Source organism: Myotis davidii, unplaced genomic scaffold (assembly GCF_000327345.1).
Source record: "Myotis davidii unplaced genomic scaffold, ASM32734v1 scaffold370, whole genome shotgun sequence".
NCBI classification, from domain to species: domain Eukaryota; kingdom Metazoa; phylum Chordata; class Mammalia; order Chiroptera; family Vespertilionidae; genus Myotis; species Myotis davidii.
Genome location: NW_006288615.1, coordinates 15,615,659 through 15,621,061, shown reverse-complemented (window position 1 = coordinate 15,621,061; position 5,403 = coordinate 15,615,659).

The window sequence follows — 5,403 nt, the reverse complement described above, 5'->3', positions numbered from 1 at the left end:
TGGAGCTGTGAGAGCAGAACCCAGGAATGGGGAATTGGGGGATAGAGCTCAGAAGGCAGAACCCCAAGTTTCCTGGGCTGAGTCATTCCCTCACACAGCAGAGGACATCCTTCCCACATAGACATCTGCCTTGCCTGGGGAGAAGACAGTCAGCATGCCCTATTGGAAAACACCTTGCCCTGAGGCCACTTAAGAGATTAAAAGTAACAATTAGCCTCCAGGCAGAAGCAACTGCCCCACCCTGTTGCAAAAACTCTTGCCACACTTGAGGACGATTGCCTGGGGGCAATTCAAGTCAGAATCCTATTAGTCTGTAGACAGAGGCGTTCTCTGGAGGCTTTGAGTCTTTGCCTGATCCAATTAGTCAGAAACAGCCTTTAACACTGTCCTGCACTAGAGATTGAGGTATAGAGCAGCGGTTCTCAATCTGTGGGTCGAGACCCCTTTGGCGGTTGAATGACCCTTTCACAGGGGTTGCCTAAGACCATCCTGCATATCAGAAATGTACATTACAATTCATAACAGTAGCAACATTACAGTTATGAAGTAGCAACAAAAATAATTTTATGGTTGGGTCACAACATGAGGAACTGTATTTAAAGGGCCAGAAGGTTGAGAACCACTGGTATAGAGGATCTGCCTAAATCATAGTCACAAACCCAAACAGACAACCAAAATGAGGAAACAAAAAAACAACCTCCAAATGAAAGAACTAGCAAATTCTCCAGAAGAGATAAATGAAGCAGAGATAAGAAATTTATCTGAAACGAGTTTAGAGTAATGATGTTAAAAATGCTCAACAGTATGAAAAAAAATATAGTAACTATGAAAAAACAGTCTGAGATAAAGAATGACATAACACAAATAAAGAACACACTGGAAGGAATACACAGCAGATTAGGGGATGCTAAGGATTGAATCAGTGAATTAGAAGACAGAGTTGAAAATATCACTCAATTAGAGAAGCAAAAAGAAAAAACAATGAAAAAACAGGAGGACAGCTTAAGGGAGCTGTGGGACAATGTGAAACCTAACAACATTAGAATAGTAGGTATGCCAGAAGAAGCAGAAAGGGAGAAAGGAATAGAGAAGGTGTTTGAAGAAATAATAGGAAACTTCCCTAACCTGGTAAAGGAAAAAGTCACACAAGTTCAGGAGTCACAGAGAACCCCAAAGAAGAAGAACCCAAACAGACCCATGCCCAGACATATCATAATTAAAATGCCAAAAATTAAAGACAAAGAGAGAATCTTAAAGGCAGCAAGAGAAAAGAAAACTGTACCTACAAAGAAGTTCCCATAAGGTTGACACCTGATTTCTCATTAGAAACTCTACAGGCCAGAAGGGAATGGCATGAAGTGCTCAAGGTAATGGAAAGCAAGGATCTGAGACAAAGATTACTATATCCAGCAAAGCCATCATTCAAAATACACAGTCAAATAAAGAGCTTCCCAGTCAAAAAAAGGCTAAAGGAGTTCACCACCACCAATCTAGCATTACAAGAAATGGTAAAGGGATTGCTATAAGGTATTGCTGAGAAGAAGAAACAGAGAGAGAAAACTAGCCATACAGAATTAAAATGGCTATAAATAAGTACCTCTCAATAATAACCCTAAATGTAAGTGGATTAAATGCTTCAATCAAAAGGTGTAGGGTAGCTGAATGGATACAAAAACATGACCCAACTATATGCTGTCTACAAGAGAATAGAAGTAATCCTGTTATTTGCAGGTTTTTAATAATTTCTACAACTTTTGTGATATCATACTATGTTAGTACAGTTTTGGTAATATTATTATACTTAAAATTCTCTTATTCTTGAAATATTAATGTTTATTGCATGTAATATTACCATATGTAAGTTCATTTTTCTTAAATAATTGGTGTTTACTGCATGTAACATCATATTTAAACTGTTTTTCTTGAGATATTAATGATTATTGCATGTGACATTATTATATTTAAAATCATTTTCTTGAAATATTAAGATTTATTGCATGTAACATTATTATATTTAAAACTGTTTTCCTTGAAATAAAAGAATTTAAAAGCACAACCCAGAAATGATAAGCCCTTATCAACAACAGCCCTTAAAAATCAAAGGAAGCCTGAATCTAAGAGTACTGCAAAGCAGGAAGCAAGAAGTGACTCGAGTACAGATTTGGCGACTCTTCCTGCCCCTGTTCCTGCAGACCTCAGCACAAAATACTCTCAGTCACCTTCTGGAAAACCTGAGATAGACCAAAAATCAAGAGCTTAAAGGAGAAACAAAGCAATCAAACAACTGAAAGAACAAGTAGAAACTGAAAAACAGCTAAAAAAAAATCAGTTGGAGAAAATTCAAAAAGAGAAAGCTCTTCTCCAGAAGCTGGAAGATTTGGAATTGGGTGTTTACAGATGAACAGAACGCAAGTTGGTTACCAGAAAGCACTGCAAACACATCTGTTAAGTTCATTGGTGTATGTGGAATATCTGTCTGCCCACATTTAATGTTCATCTCTAATTTTAACCATTTGCCCAAGATTCTGCATATGTGTGAAATTATTTCTAATGCTTATTGAATTTATTTTTGCATCCTGCATTTTGTATCATGTCAATACTAGTATATGATTATAAAAAACACACATGAATTTTCTAGCTAAGTTTGACAGATTGAAAGACAAATGTCTTCTTTTTTTTTTTTTAGTAAGGGACTGTATTTGTCATATAAATGAATAGAAACATTTTACATTAATAAAACATGTTTGTACCCCTCAAGAAAAAAAAAAAAGCAAAAAGCAAAATTCCAACCAACCAAAGAACAAAAGAAAAAAACCCTTCCACTAGATTAGTGCTGTCCAGTAGAAATATAATGAGTCATATGTGCAGATCTATATTTTCTACTAGCTAGATTAAAGAGTAAAATAAATGAAATTGTAATAATATATTTATTTACTGCACTATGCATATAAGACATATTATCATTACGCGCACTCCTGATGTGCCGTGACACAGGACAGCCATGGAAGAAGATACCTTGGGACCTGCCACCACATTCAACAACTCTCTTTCCCAAGCAGGGCTATTTGCCAGCGTCAGGGATATGTCAGGGTCTCTTAATTTAATTAAAAGGCAAAGATTTCAAAGTGGGTCACCCACACCCAATACCAGTGGTCCCAGGGGAAACCCATGTGAAATAGAAGTTTCCTACAACTCAAGGGGCAAAGTGGTAGAGAGCCGCATTTTCACATCCTGCCATGTCTACTCTTGTGCACACACACACTGGGAGAAGCTACTGGCATTCGGACAGCTGCATGTTCCTTGCGGTTGCTGATCACTAGGTAGGAAGCAGAATGGGGTCTTTACAATGATCTCTGGGTTGGGGACAATAGCCATCTTGTTCCTTATTCAGACTTCTCTCCAACGACATGCTTACATGGTGTCTCCCACTGGAGGACAGAGCCATGGGCTCATGAAACCAGTTCCCTGGGCTACTCAGGAAACAAGGGTCTCTATAGCTCTGCACCTCTGGGCCTGACATCACCCATCTGAACACAGCAGGAAGGGCTCAGCGACCTGAGACTTCCCCTGGGACCCCTGACTGCACTTTCAGGCCTGGCTGGTGCAGCTGCTACGTAGGGAAGGCAAACCCAACCTCCCTGCATAAGGACAGGACATTTGTAGGTATCATAACGATGGGGGCCCTGCTGTGATTCAGACCTGGGGGCCAGGGATGCCAGATGACATGCAATGTACCAGACTGCCCTACTCAGGAAAGAATTTTCCCACATGACCTTCAAAGGTCCCGCTGGACATTGGTGTACGCGGAAAAGCTGTTTATGGTTATCTGAGCTTAGATCTCATCTCCATTTTACATACAAACTCAAAGTAATTACTGCACTGTTGTATTAGTTCCTGAATTTTCCAGTAATGCCACTATCATATAAATGAAATACTATGTTTTGCTTGGATTTTTACCAAGAATTGATCACCCCTCCTGGAAAATTATGTGCCCAAAGACATTGCCATTTGAGGTAAGAGTCTCTAACTGTTACCAAGGTTAGTTCAAAGTTACAGCTGTTCCATTTATGGTGATTACAGGTGTAGATGCAAATACCTGACCACTTACTTCACGTTGTTTGATAATGAGTTGTACCTGATCACTTCCAAATTGAAGTTATTTTATAAGTTACACTAGAGGTCCAATGAATGGATTCGTGCACAGGTGGGGTCCCTTGGCCTGGTCTGTGGGGACTGGGCCAAAACCGGCTCTCCGACATCCCCCAAGGGGTCCTGGATTGTGAGAGGGTGGTTCTCGGGTGACACACCCTGGAATCAGGCTCCCTCTTCTCTGGTTCCGGGTGTGTCATCAGAGAACCGCAGCTGCCAAGACATGATGGCCCAGCAGCTCTTGTGTGGAGCGTCTGCCACCTGGTGGTCAGTGCATGTCATAGCTACCGGTTGGACAGTTGAACGGTCGACTGGTCACTTAGGCTTTTATATATATAGATTCCGCTTATTCCTCTTTTTAATTAGATAAAAATTACATGGATTTTGGAGAAAATTACGTGTGAAGGTTCATTGAAAGTGTGAAGGGGACATTAGAAAATATTGTTATTAAAAGTGGGCATGGGATCAGGCAAAGCTGAGAGCCACTGTTTCTGGTGCTCTGCAGATATTTGCATATCCCTGGGCTCCGTTTAAAGTCATGAGCAGAGTTTGATGGCTCTGCTCACAGCTGCTCTCTACAAATCTGAGAGGGAACCTTGTCTCTCCTTATTTCCAAATGGTCACAGATGTGCAAGGTGCTTTTTCCTCCTGTTTCTTAGCAGGCCCTGCTTTTCTCAGTGGCTTGCCCCCAAACAGAATTTGTTCTACCCCAGATTCCCATCTGACTTTGCAACTCCAAGAACTTTGGCCTGCCGCTTGGCAGCTCTGAAAACAGACAGTTGGAAAAACATTACCAGGTCGTCTCCTGATGTGATGGCGGCCCTTTCAGCCATAGGAAAGACAATGGAAGTGCTTCCTACTGGGCCAATGCACACACGTGTTCCCTCAATTTCAAACAGGGGTGGAGGGCAACAGGATCAGAAAAGGTGCGATCACAGGGTGATTAGCTTCAGCATTTTGGGGAGGGGGGAGGGTGTTTTGTTTTTGGTTTTGTTTTGTTCTTTTGCTTAATGCTAACTTTCCCTGCCTTATGGAAGCTGCTTCCTTCAGTCTTGGACCATTTCATTCTGTTTCAGAACCATTCCAACAGAATGATCAGTTGGTGGCTTATGTAAAAGCAACTCCATGACTACCTTTAAATATTGACTAGTTTGAGAGTAACCAACCACAGAGATTTGAGGTATGAAAACCACATGTGGTTTATGTTTTGTAGGATACTCTCAGAAAGATAAATGGACGATGTAAAAAAACCCC